The sequence below is a fragment of the Echinops telfairi genome, unplaced genomic scaffold (genome assembly GCF_000313985.2).
Source record: "Echinops telfairi isolate 266 unplaced genomic scaffold, ASM31398v2 ScPeMD7_7469;HRSCAF=8507_1, whole genome shotgun sequence".
Classification (NCBI taxonomy): domain Eukaryota; kingdom Metazoa; phylum Chordata; class Mammalia; order Afrosoricida; family Tenrecidae; genus Echinops; species Echinops telfairi.
Window position 1 is genome coordinate 126,277,773 of NW_022111373.1, and position 12,718 is coordinate 126,290,490.

Here is a 12,718-nt window from a genome sequence, read left to right on the forward strand (position 1 = left end):
TTAGAGACACTAAGCATCCTTCTACTTATGAAAGAGAGACACATTGCACTAAATAAATCCGGTGAACATGACCTCTTTAAAGCTCTGAAAAGCAAGGACATCACCTTGAGGAAAAGGGAGGCGCAGACCTGAGCCTTAGTATGTTCAATTGTCTCATAGTCATGTAAGTGCAAACATTGATTAAGGAAAACCAAAGACAAGTAGATGCATTTAAAATTTGGTGTTTTGAACAATATTTCAAGTACCAGGAACTGCTAGAAGAACAAACAAGTCCATCCTGGAAGAAGTACAGCCAAAATATTCTTTATAACCAAGGATGATGAGACTTCATGTAATGTACTCTGGACATGTTGTTAGGGAACACCAATCCCTGGAGGAGGACATTTTGCTTAGCAGCAGATAGACGACTTTCAATGAGATGAACCGACACTGGCTGTAGCAATGGGATCAGCCCTCACCACGATTGTGGGAATGATTCTCCACCAAGTTTTGTTTCCTACTCTTGTCCATCGGGTCACTATGAATCAATATCAACAGCACCTAAAAACAACAATGTTTTTCAACTTTTTTTTTGGCCCCCTATTGTCAGAACAGTCTATTACATTCAATATGACTAGACATTTCAGAAAGGAAATCAATACACAACAGATTTTCACATTAATTTTTATGAAAGCTGGATTAAAATCTAGATTATTCAACATAAAATCTACAGAGCATAGTAACACATATCCTGGCACATAGTAGTTCACAATCACTTGATAATTGAATGACCTTGATTATCCTCCATTAGCTCTTTATTTGGCACAAACTTTTCGGGCGATGCTACTATCACACAGAGTAATGAGGAACAGCAGGATATGGCTTGGTACAGAAGCCAAATGCAAAAGTCTGTTAGGATAAGATAATTTTGGCAGATTCCATTCATGGGAATACAAGAGATTAATTATATAGAGCTAGATATGTCTAATAATATGAGGTGTGAAGTGTTGATCCAGTAAAGAAAAAATCAGTTTAGAATAGTCAGGAAAAGCAAATAATTACTACTCAATGTATGTAGCTTTTCACTTGATTTTAGTCAATGTATTTGTTTTAGCTAAATCATTAAGTGTTTTTAACAAAGGAAACAAAGACTTCAGAAAAATAAGTGAATGTCAAAAATGTTTTACTCAAATTATACGGAGCGATGAACATTTTCATGGAATTTTGTGAAAACACTTTTGTTATATTGGTAGCCTTCCATTATATTGTGACTTAACTCAAAGAGAAAAAAGAAATAACAACAAAACTATATAGAGTAAACATATGAAACACCTATACAGCTCAAGATGCAGTAACATAAATGAGGGTTATCTTCCTATATTCAGCAATGAAAAATTTTCAAAATGCACACCAATATACAGTTTTTTAGACACCAGTAGCCTGGCAATGAAAGCTGGTGATACCAGATATGGTAAAGTAACTGATGAGTCCTCCAATCCAAGCCGAAATCCTGGGGAGAATTCCTAGGCCAGGTGTGCGAATAGAAACTCATTGGGAGCCTTAAGTGTTAGCTGAAAGAAAAAAGCAGATAAGCCACTTTATTTCATTTTTAAAGCATGAAAGCAAAGATGTTTACAAGAAAATAAAGGTTTATGGATGGTGCTATTGAGTATTCACTAGTTCAATATAGATATATTAGGAAACTACCTTCGAGTGAGAAAATAACTAACCATAAAAATTAGAGAGATTTTTGAAAAGTTCATATATTTTGATATTGAGATAGCATGTAAAGAAGGCGCTTTCCCTATAAGTAATGCGTAAATAAATAGTGTGTCCCTCTACTAGGCATATACCCACAAGAGGTAAAAAAAAAAAAAGATCATGACCAGTCTTCTGCACTCCAATGTTTATTTCAGCACAATTCACAATCACAATGAATTGGAAACAACCCAAATTTCCCTCAAAAGATTAGAAAACTCTGGCACATATGTAGAATGGAGTACTACGCATCACTAAAAAGCACTGATGATTGCATGAATCATATCTTCGCATGGGAAGAGTTGGAGGAAATTATGCTAAGCGAAGTTAGCCAATTACAAAAGGGCAGGTACAACATGAGTCCCCTGAGGTAAGTATAACCAGCACAGTAGGTATAGAAAAAAAGGCACTTATTGCACACATTACCGATTGAGATACAGGCAATCAGACAGGGGACAGACCAAACCCAAGCACATACATGTCATTCCGACACAAAGAAGTGGAAAGGGGTGTGTGGTGAGGGAGAAAAGGGACGGGGAGGGAGACGATGACACTGGAGGAGTAGGGCACTAATCCACCCAGGGAGAGGGTATTGTTTATGTCTCCACAAAAACTGGACTGTGAATGCAGGCCCAACCAAGTTGGGCCAAACTTTGAGGACAACACGACCACATAGAGCAACTCAAGAACAAAGAGGTCTATAGGACTGGCCCTAATCAGAGCCAAACTGCCCCCCACCCTCTATCTCCCAGGAAGTATGTGCTACAGAGGACAACACTAAACATAGAGGCTGGGGAGAGGGTCTAGCCTGTCATATCCATACAAAACAAACCAAGAAGGAAAATGAAAGAGCAAAGGACTAAATCCCATATTGCCACACCAAGCCCTGAGGATGACCTTCCTGTAAGGAGCTGATAAAGCACAGAAAGTACTGTAGGACCCAAAATATGATGTCCCCTCACTGGAGCATTCTGAAATAGAGGACAATACCAGGGACACACGACGGGGAGTGAGTCCGGTCTGACCACCCCCACAGTGGGGTCGCCAAGCATGGAACATAACAGACCAGCAATGGGAGCAAAACAAAGCCACAAAATCTCTGAAGAGCCCCCAAAATAGACCTCAGGCTAGAAAGGGCAGTTTCCGGAACCCATCGGGACCAGTGAGTAGATAATCATAAAGTTCAGTGAATGGACCTGTATATTTATATTTTTTCATTTATTTGTTTGGTTTCGCTAGTTATTTTCTTTTTCATTTTGTTTGCTTTTTTTTTCTCTTTTGTTTTCTTTTTGTTTTGTCTCTCATTGTTATTTTGCCTACCTATATAAGGTAGGCATAGGAAGCAAGCCCGAGGAGAAAGCAATGGACCAATGGTTCCAGAGGAACAGGGGGAGGAGGGGGCAGAGGAAATGAGTGGCGAGCAAACAACTCCATAGACAGGAAAGCAACTAGGGAATTAAAAGTAAAAAGGAGGAAGATGTAGAGATCTCGGTGGTGTTGGAGCAACAGCAATCTAGATGAGAGGAATTACTAAGAGACAGAAGAAGGATGAGAATGAGAGTGGAGCAGGAGGAAAGTAAAAGGAAACAGAGGAAAGATCTAGGAAGCAAAGCTTGGATAGAGGTATAAACATAAGTGTGAACTTATGTAAATATATTAATTCATAAAACTGGAGTTATTGGCTTATGTGCATATATTTATATGGCAATATAACATCTCCCCCCTCAATGTGAGAACATGTTGTTTTAACAACCTGGCATTCTGTGATACTCTTACTGGTTGCATAAGCAAACGTGTTGAAGAAAGTTAATGGTGACTACTATCAAAATATGCAATGTCTGGTGTCTTAAAGGCTTGAAGTTAAACAAGAGGCCATCTAGCAGAGAAGCAACAAGCCCACAAGGATGAAGCACACTAGTGCCTGTGTGACATGAGATGCCAATGGAATCAGGTAACAGGAACTAGAAGACCCCCCAAAACAACAAAACAACAAAACATTGTTGAGAATGAGGGAGGTCGGATCAGAGACCCAAACCTATCTGTAGACAATAGGACATCCTGGTTTCTTTGAGGCTTGCTCACCTTCTACTATCATGACCCCAGTCCTGCCTTTCAGTTCTGGCTAGACCAGAGTATGTATACTGGTACAGATAAGAGCTCACAACACATCACATGGAACCCAGGTCAGATAAACCCTCTGGAACAGAACTGGGAGTAGCGAAACCAGGAAGGTAGGTGGAAAGTGGGGGTGGAGGGGAGGAAAGGAAAATCAGATGCAATAAAGGACCCATTTCCTCACCCCACCCCCACCAAGAGCAACGTGGGTGAAGAGAGACAGAAGTTGGTATAAGATATGAAGATAACAATCTATAACTTATCAAGGGGTCACAAGAGCGGGGAGAGAAAAAATAGGAGCTGATACCTAGGGTTGAAATAGAAGTAAATGTTTAGAAATGATGATGGCAACATATGTATAAATATGCTTGATATAATTGATATATGGACTGCTGTAAGAGCCCCAATAAAATGATTTAAAAAATAAAATAGAAAATCAAGATACAATCAAGTTTCCAAGTAACTTATGTCCATTACAGAACAACAATGTCATACTATTTTATATCTTAAAAAAAGATGGTATTTATGCAAAGAAGTAAAAAAATATGATGTGTAATTGAGAGAAAAGGAAATAAATTTGAAAACATCCAGTTTGAAAGGGTTATTAAATAACTTTACTTCATATGTTCAAAAAGCTACAGAAAAGGAAAAATATGTTAAAATTAGATATGAAAGATCTATTTTAAATTAATATTGTTATATTTAAGAACTGCAATGCCTGAGCTAAAACATATACCAGTTGATATTAGCAATAAGTTACATATGCAAAGAAAATATGTGTTGCCAGGTTGTGGTACTTACATAATCTGTTATCAATTTGAGATAGTGAAGGGGTGGAGTTTAGCCTATCAATCAGGTCGCAGCTTGATGGGACACATGCTCACTCACTGTGAGACATTCCTGTTGAAAAGACAAATGGAGCTATGCTAGATAGAGGCCTGGAGCTGAAGGAGCCATGTGGAGACCCTTGCCAGCACTGAGATGCTTCCACTGCCATGGGACACACAAGACTTTTCACCCACTGGCCTGTAGTCTTCCTGCACGTGACATCAATGTATGTGTTTCGTGAGTCTGAAGAAGAATTTAATAATTGGTATTGGACATATGGGCCAATATTGGACTTTTGGACTTGATCTGGACTGGGCCGGGATGTTATCTCAATATTCAATTGTTCTTGTATATAAACTTATTTTTTATACATATATGTGTGCTTATGAATTTGTTTTTGTAGTCTACTCAGACTAACACAGATGTACAACAAAATATATAAAATAACTTGCAGAAAAATGAATAAAAAAACAGCAGATTTCAAACATGTTTTCCCATTTTTCCTCTTTGGATGAGACTATAAATTGATAGACCAAAGATTTGGGGAGAACCAAGTCAAATTAACAACACCAACACCAACAAAATATGCCAAGAAAAAACACTGTGCTGAATACAAAAGCATGTAAAAAAACAATTCACAGTGACCAAGTGGGATTCTTACCAGGGATGCAGGGATGGTACAACATATGAAAGACCATTAGTATTATTCGACACATTGGCAGGAAAAATTACAAGAACCACATGACAATATCGATAGATACAGAAAAAATCATTCAACAACATCCAACAAGCATTCTTGTTTAAGACACTCAAGAAGTGAGAAATAGAAGGATAATCCCTCAATATTATATGAGCGATATGTGAAAAACCAACAGCCAATGTGGTAGTTAATGGAGAAAAGATGAACAATTCCACTGAAAAGGGGGACCAGACAGGGTTGCTGCTTGTCCCCACTCCTATTTGACATCGTACTGGAGGTCCTAGCTAACAACCTAAGACAAAGAAAAGACATCAAAGGTATTCATCTGGGGAAGGAAGAGGCAAAATTATAATCATTCACAGACAATATGATTCTATACATCGAAAATCCCCTAAACTCCACAAGTGGAGTGTTGGATGCAATAGAGGAATATGCCAGAGCGGCAAGATACAAGATCAACAAACAGAAATGTATTGCTCTGCTATACACATCAGACAAGATCACAGAAGAGACAATTAAAAGGGTAGTACCCTTTACAATACCCAAGCACAAATTGAAATATCTAGGGATTTACCTGACTTAAAAAACAAAAGATTTGTATGAGGAAAATTATAAAACACTACTACAAGAAACCAAGAGTGACCTCAACAAATGGAAGACTATCCCATGCTTGTGGATTGGCAAACTCAGTATAATAAAGATGTCAGTTCTGCCCAAGGCACTATATAAGTTCAATGGTATCCCGGTACAAATACTACCATCCTTCTTCAAAGAATTAGAAAAACTGATTGCAAACTTCATATGGAGGGGGAAGAAGCCCAGAATTAGCACCGAACTCCTCAAGAAGAAGAACAAAGTGGGAGGGCTTGCTCTACCTGACTTTAGCACGTATTGTACAGCCACAGTAGTCAAAATGGTGTGGTACTGGTATAACGACAGATATTCAGACCAATGGAAAAGAACTGAAGACACAGAAATAAAAACATCAGCATACAGGCAACTGATCTTTGGTAAGGGCCCAAAAAATATCAAATGGGAAACAGATGCCCTCTTCAATAAATGGTGCTGGAAAAAAATGATTATCTACCTGCAGAAAAATGAAGCAAGATCCTTAGCTCATTCCATGCACAAGAAAATGGATCGCAGACCTTGAGATAAAACTCCAAAAAATTAGGACCATTAATGAGGGAATTGGGACAAACCTGAGAACCTTGGGACAGGGAATACATAGGCTATCAGAAATAGGGAAGGACACAAATACAGAGGAGTCACAGACAAGTGGGATATACTGAAGATAAGTCACCTGTGTACATCAAGAGAATTCACCAAGAGAGTAATAGAGAACCAACTGACTGGGAAAACATCTTTAACAATGACACATCAGGCAAAGGCCTTATTACTAAAATCTATGATACTTTGCAAGCTTACAATAAGAAAAAGAAAAACTGCCCACTGAGGAGGTGGGCAAAGGACCTGAACAGAAGCTTCACAGAGTCTGAAATCCGAATGGCCAATAAACATATGAGAAAATGTTCCCGATCAGTAGTCATAAGAGAAATCCAAATTAAAACAACTATGAGAGACCACCAAACACCCTCAAAAATAGCCCAATTAAAAAATCAGAAAGCAACAAGTGTTGGAGGAGCTGTGGTGAGATAGGAACTCTTATCCACTGCTGGTAGACCTGGAGGTATGTATAGTCACTATGGAAACTGATTTGGCGATTTCTAAAACAGATGGAAATTGACCTACCATACTACCCAACAGTCTCCCTACTGAACCTATACCCAGAAGAGGCAAGAAATAAACCATGGCCAAACATCCGTGCTCCAATGTTCATCACGGCACAGTTCAAAATTGCAAAGAGATGGAAACAGCCCAAATTACCATCGACAGACAAATGGATTAATAAACTGTGGTACATACCTACAATGGAGTACTATGTATCCCTAAAAAGCAGTGATGAATGCATGAAGCACATTGCCACATGGGAAGAACTGGAGGAAATTATGCTACGTGAAGTAAGCCAAGTGCAAAAGGACAAGTACAACATGAGTCCGATGAGGTAAGTTTATTAAAAAGAAAGAAAGAAAGAAATGCAAAAGGGGTACAGGGAAAAATCTACTGTATACAAACATTCCAGGGGTGAGGTACAGGTAGTATGGCAGGGGGCAGACCAAATCCAGGGTTACATATGGAGGGGGAGAGGAAGTGGAGGGGGAGAGGAAATGAAAAAAAGATAGAAATGTGTAGTTGGGGAATAGGACACTAACCCACCCAAGGGAAGGGTATTGTATGTATCTCCACAGGTAAAGAGGGACCAGACCTAAATCAGGTGTTCTGGGATACAAATGCAGAGAGCAGGCATGAAGAGGGGAGCCACTGGAGGAGCCTGAGTGCTGAGCCCCAATCCCAGCTATGTGGACAACTGTCCATTTCCCCAGAAGAATTTACTTTAGAGGACAGCCCTGAAGCTGCATCTCGGGAGAGGGACATGTCTGATCAGAGCACACCAGAGCAAATGAATGGGGAGGAAGAGAGAGTGGAGCACATCCTGGACCACCAGGTCTGGAAGACGATATCCCCCCTCTGAAGAGCCAATGCACATAGTGGACCATATGGCTGATCCCACTTTGACACATGACATCCCTGGCTGACCCATGGCCCTACAGGGAACAACACTGGAGACTTAGTGTCTGGATTGGCCCAGTCTGACCCCACCACACCAAGGCAAAACACTAAGGGTATGTGGCAAAGGGTGGGGGGAGAGGAGGGGGCAGAGCAGGGAGCTCCCGAGGGAGTGCAAACAGTCTTTGAGGGCAGAGCATGGCACCCCATTAGACTCGGCTGGAGGACATGCCGAGAGGTAAAAAAAAAAGACATTGTTCTATTTACAGGTTTTTATTTTTATTTTTTTTAATTAATTTACTTTTTTCTTAGTCATTGGTTTTCTTTGTTGTTGTCATCATCGTTCTGTTCTCTTTTGTTGCTTTGTCTTGGTATGCCTTTCTTTTTTGTGCATATTATTATTTCTGCAGGTCTATCTAGATAAGATAGACTGGATGAACAGTCTGGAGGAGAAAACAGTGGGACTGATGGTTCTGGAGGGACATGGGAGGGAGGGAGGTGGAGGAAAGGAGATGGTGTTGATTAACCCAGGGACAAGGGAACAATAAGTGATCCAAAATTAGTGACAAGGAGGGTGTGAGAGGCCTGGTAGGGATTCAGCAAGGGCAATGTAACCAAGAGACATTACTGGAACCCAAATGAAGGCTGAGCATGATAGTGGGACAAGAGGAAAGTAAAAGGTAATAGAGGAAAGAACTAGGAGGCAAAGGGCATTTATAGAGGTCTAAATACAGGCATGTACATATGTAAATATATTTAAATAAGATGATGGGGAAATAGATCTGCTTGGGTATATTTATAGGCTTAGTATTAAGGCAGCAGATGGACATTGGACTTCCACTCAAATATTTACTCAATGCAAGAATACTTTGTTCTATTAAATTGGCATTTCATGATGCACACCTTCCTAACATGATCACTGAAGACAAATGTGTGCATAAGCAAATGTGGTGAAGAAAGCTGATGATGCCCAGCTATCAAAAGATATAGTGTCTGGGGTCTTAACGGCTTGAAGACAAACAAGCGGCCATTTAGCTCAGAAGCAACAAGGCCCACATGGAAGAAACACACCAGCCTGTGTGACTACGAGGTGTCGAAGGGATCAGGTATCAGGCATCAAAGAACAAAAAATAATCATATCATTGTAAATGAGGGAGAGGGCAGAGTGGAGGCTCAAACCCCATCTGTAGGCAACTGGACACCCCCTTACAGAAAGGTCACAGGGAGGAGACGAGCCATTCAGGGTGCAGGGTAGCAAGGATGAAGCATACAACTTTCCTCTAGTTCTTAAATGCTTACTCCCTGGCACTATAGTGATCCTAATTCTACCTTACAAATCCGGTGGGACCAGAGGATGTGAACTGGTACAGATAGGAACTGGAAACACAGGGACCCCAGGACAGATGATTCCTTCAGGACCAGTGGTGAGAGTGGTGATACCCGAAGGGTGGAGGAAAGGTGGGGTGGAAAGGGGGACCCAATTACAAAGATCTTCATATAACTGCCATCCTGGGGGACGGATAACAGAAAAGTGGGTGAAATGAGACTCAGACAGTGTAAGATATGATGAAATAATAGTAATTTATAAATTATCAAGGGTTCATGAGGTAGGGGGGAGCAGGGTCGGAAGCGGGGAAAAGAGGAACTGATATCAAGGGCTCAAGTAGAAAGAAAATGTTTTGAGAATGATGATGGCAACAAATGTACAAATATGCTTGACACAATGTATGTATGTATGGATTGTTATAAGAGTTGTATGAGCCTCCAATACAATGATTAAAAAATACTGTGCTACTAAACTATTTTTGAATCACTAGCTTCTTGTATAAGTAAAAAAGTATTGTAAATAGGAATCCCATTCCTTGTCTGTTAGTTTGTATTACTGTGGTGGCTCGCAAGTTTCTGTGATGGTGGAAGCCATCACAGAAATACCATACTATGTTGGTATTTCAAATACATAGGGGCCACCCCAAAATAAACAGGTTTCAGATGAGCTTCAAGACAAACGGAGATTATGAAGATGGAATAGGCCATCCACCTGTGAGGATTACGCCATTCGAAAGCTTATGCACGGGAGAGGAGGGCTGTCAGATATACTGAAAATCTTATGAAAAGAAGCATAGTTTTTTAGTATGTAGAGTAGCAAGATGAACCCATCAAGTCCAAAGGCACTCAAAATGTTACCAAGGAAAAGTTACCTTCCCAATTAGAGTTAATAATAATGACAAGGAGGAATAAAGCTTTTCAGACCTCCATTTCTTGTTAGGGCACAACTCAAAATGACAAGGAAAAGCTGGACATATCTTTTAGTAATGGCACCTTGCAGTGATGGGTATATGAAACCAGAGGTTGTCAAAAATGAAATAGAATTCATAAAAAAATCACTATCCACAGCATTGCTGAGCTGGCATTGACCATTCTGAATCATGCTGTCATGTTGTTTATGAGGTATGGAATGACAAATTCAAGAGGAATGTCATTCCATTCATCATCAAAATGAACATGTTACGTTCTATCTTTAAGTATCAAGCTGTCTGTGATAGGATAGATCCATACACAACAAAATCCAGTCAATACAAGTGTTATTAAAATTTATGCACCAACCATTAAAGTTAGTGTTGCAGAAGTTGAAGAATTTTACCAATGGTTTCAGTCTGGAATAGATCAAACATGCAATCAAAAGGCATTGATAGTAATTGGTGAATGAAATGAAAGATGGAAACAAATAAAAGAAGAATAGTTGGAAAATAGAGCCTTGGTGATTGAAAGGTGTCTGCAGAGCATTTGATAGGATTTTGCAAGACCTTTAACTTCTTTTGGAAAATACCATTTTTCAACATACAAACATACAATTCACATGGATTCCACCAGATGGAATGCACAAAATTAAATTGATTGCAACTGTAGAAAATATGAAAAACTGAAACCCCAAGTCCCTGCTCATTTATAGTAACTGTATGACACAAGGTAGATCCCAAGCAGCACTGAAAGCCCTGGAGGAAGAAAAGGCTCACAGAAGAGTGGAATAAATAGTGGGAAAGCAGAAAAACCATATGAAATGGTTTTACAAGTTGCTTGGACACTGGAAGAACTCACTTATTTTAAAAATTTGGAAAACATTTACCTTGCCAACCCACTGGAGGAGATCTAAATTTGGCCCATTGCCCCAAAAGTATGATCTCACGAATGCAGAAGTTACAATATCATTATTATCACATGCAAGTAAAATTTTGCTAAAAGTCTTCCACCTACACATTTAGCAGTTACAAAAGCAAGGCACTGCCAGAAATTGGAACCAGAATGAGAAAGGACCAATGAGAAAGAGATACTATTGTGGATATCAGTTGGGTCTTGGATGAAATAAGAAAAAAAAAAAACCCCAGAAAAATATGTACTTGTGTTTGTTGGCTATGTAAATGCATTCAACTGCGTGAATTATAAAAATATGGATAACAATGAGAAGAATAGGAATTCCAGAGCATCTATTATGCTCCTTTGGAACTTCTGAATGAATCTAGAGACAGGGGCTTGGGCAGAAAAGGGAATAGTGCATGGTTTAAATCAGGAAAGATATGTATCAGGTTTGTATCCTCCTATCATACTTATTCCACCTATATTCAGTGCAAATAACTTGAGAAACTGGATTGTATGAATCATTAGTGAGAATTAGAGGGCGGCTCATTAGCAACCTAAGAAGATAACATGGCCCTCCTGGCTGAAAATGTGGAGGATTAGAAGTACTTGAGGATGGCGATCAGGGATTGCAACCTGCAACATGGATTACAATTTAAAGAAAACAAATATCCTCACAAAGGGCCTAACAGCAGCATGATACATGGAGAAAAACTTGCAGTTCTCAAAGATTTGATCTGGCTTGAATCCCGAATAAAAGCTTGTAGGAGCAGCGGTGAAAACAAACAAACAAACACCCCCAAAGTTTGCATTGCCTTGGGTAAATCTGCTACATAGTCCTCTACATTTTTGAAGATCAAAGACGTCACCTTGAGGACTAAGGTGGCCCAGACTCAACAGACCCTGGTATCATCAGTGGCCGCATATGCTTTTGATTGCCGCCATCCATACTAAATCTGTGTTGTTGACAACAAATAATAGAGAAAATACGATGAACGGAAAGAAAAGCAAACAAGTCTGTCCTGGACGAAGTGCAGCCAGATTGCTCCTTAGAGTCAAAGATGATGAGATTTTGTCTCAAGTACTCTGGATATGTGACCAGGCTAAACCGATTCCTGGTGAAGGATATCATATTCACAAAAGTAGAAACAAAGCAGCAAAAAAGAAGGCCTTCATGATACTGATTCACACGGCGGCTGCAAGAATAGGTTCAACATCACAACAGTTGCAAGGATGGCATCAGGGGCTGTGTTTCATTCTGTTGTACAGAGCGTGGCTATGACTGGAAATCGACTACAGAGCACCCGACAACAAAAGAATGGGATTTCAATGCATGCATGCAGAGGTTTACTCCCCCAAAGAACAACTCAAACATGTCCAAGTAGTTGCACACACTCTCAAAAGAAAGCCAAATCTGTCTTGAAGCAGTGCAGACAGAATGCTCTTTAGAAGCAAACAATGAAATATTTTTTTCTGATGTACTTTGGCTATGTTACCAGGAGAGGCTAGTTCCAGGAAAATAACTCAACTTTTGGTAAAGTAGAGGGCCACCGAAAAATAGTAAGACCTTCACAAGAT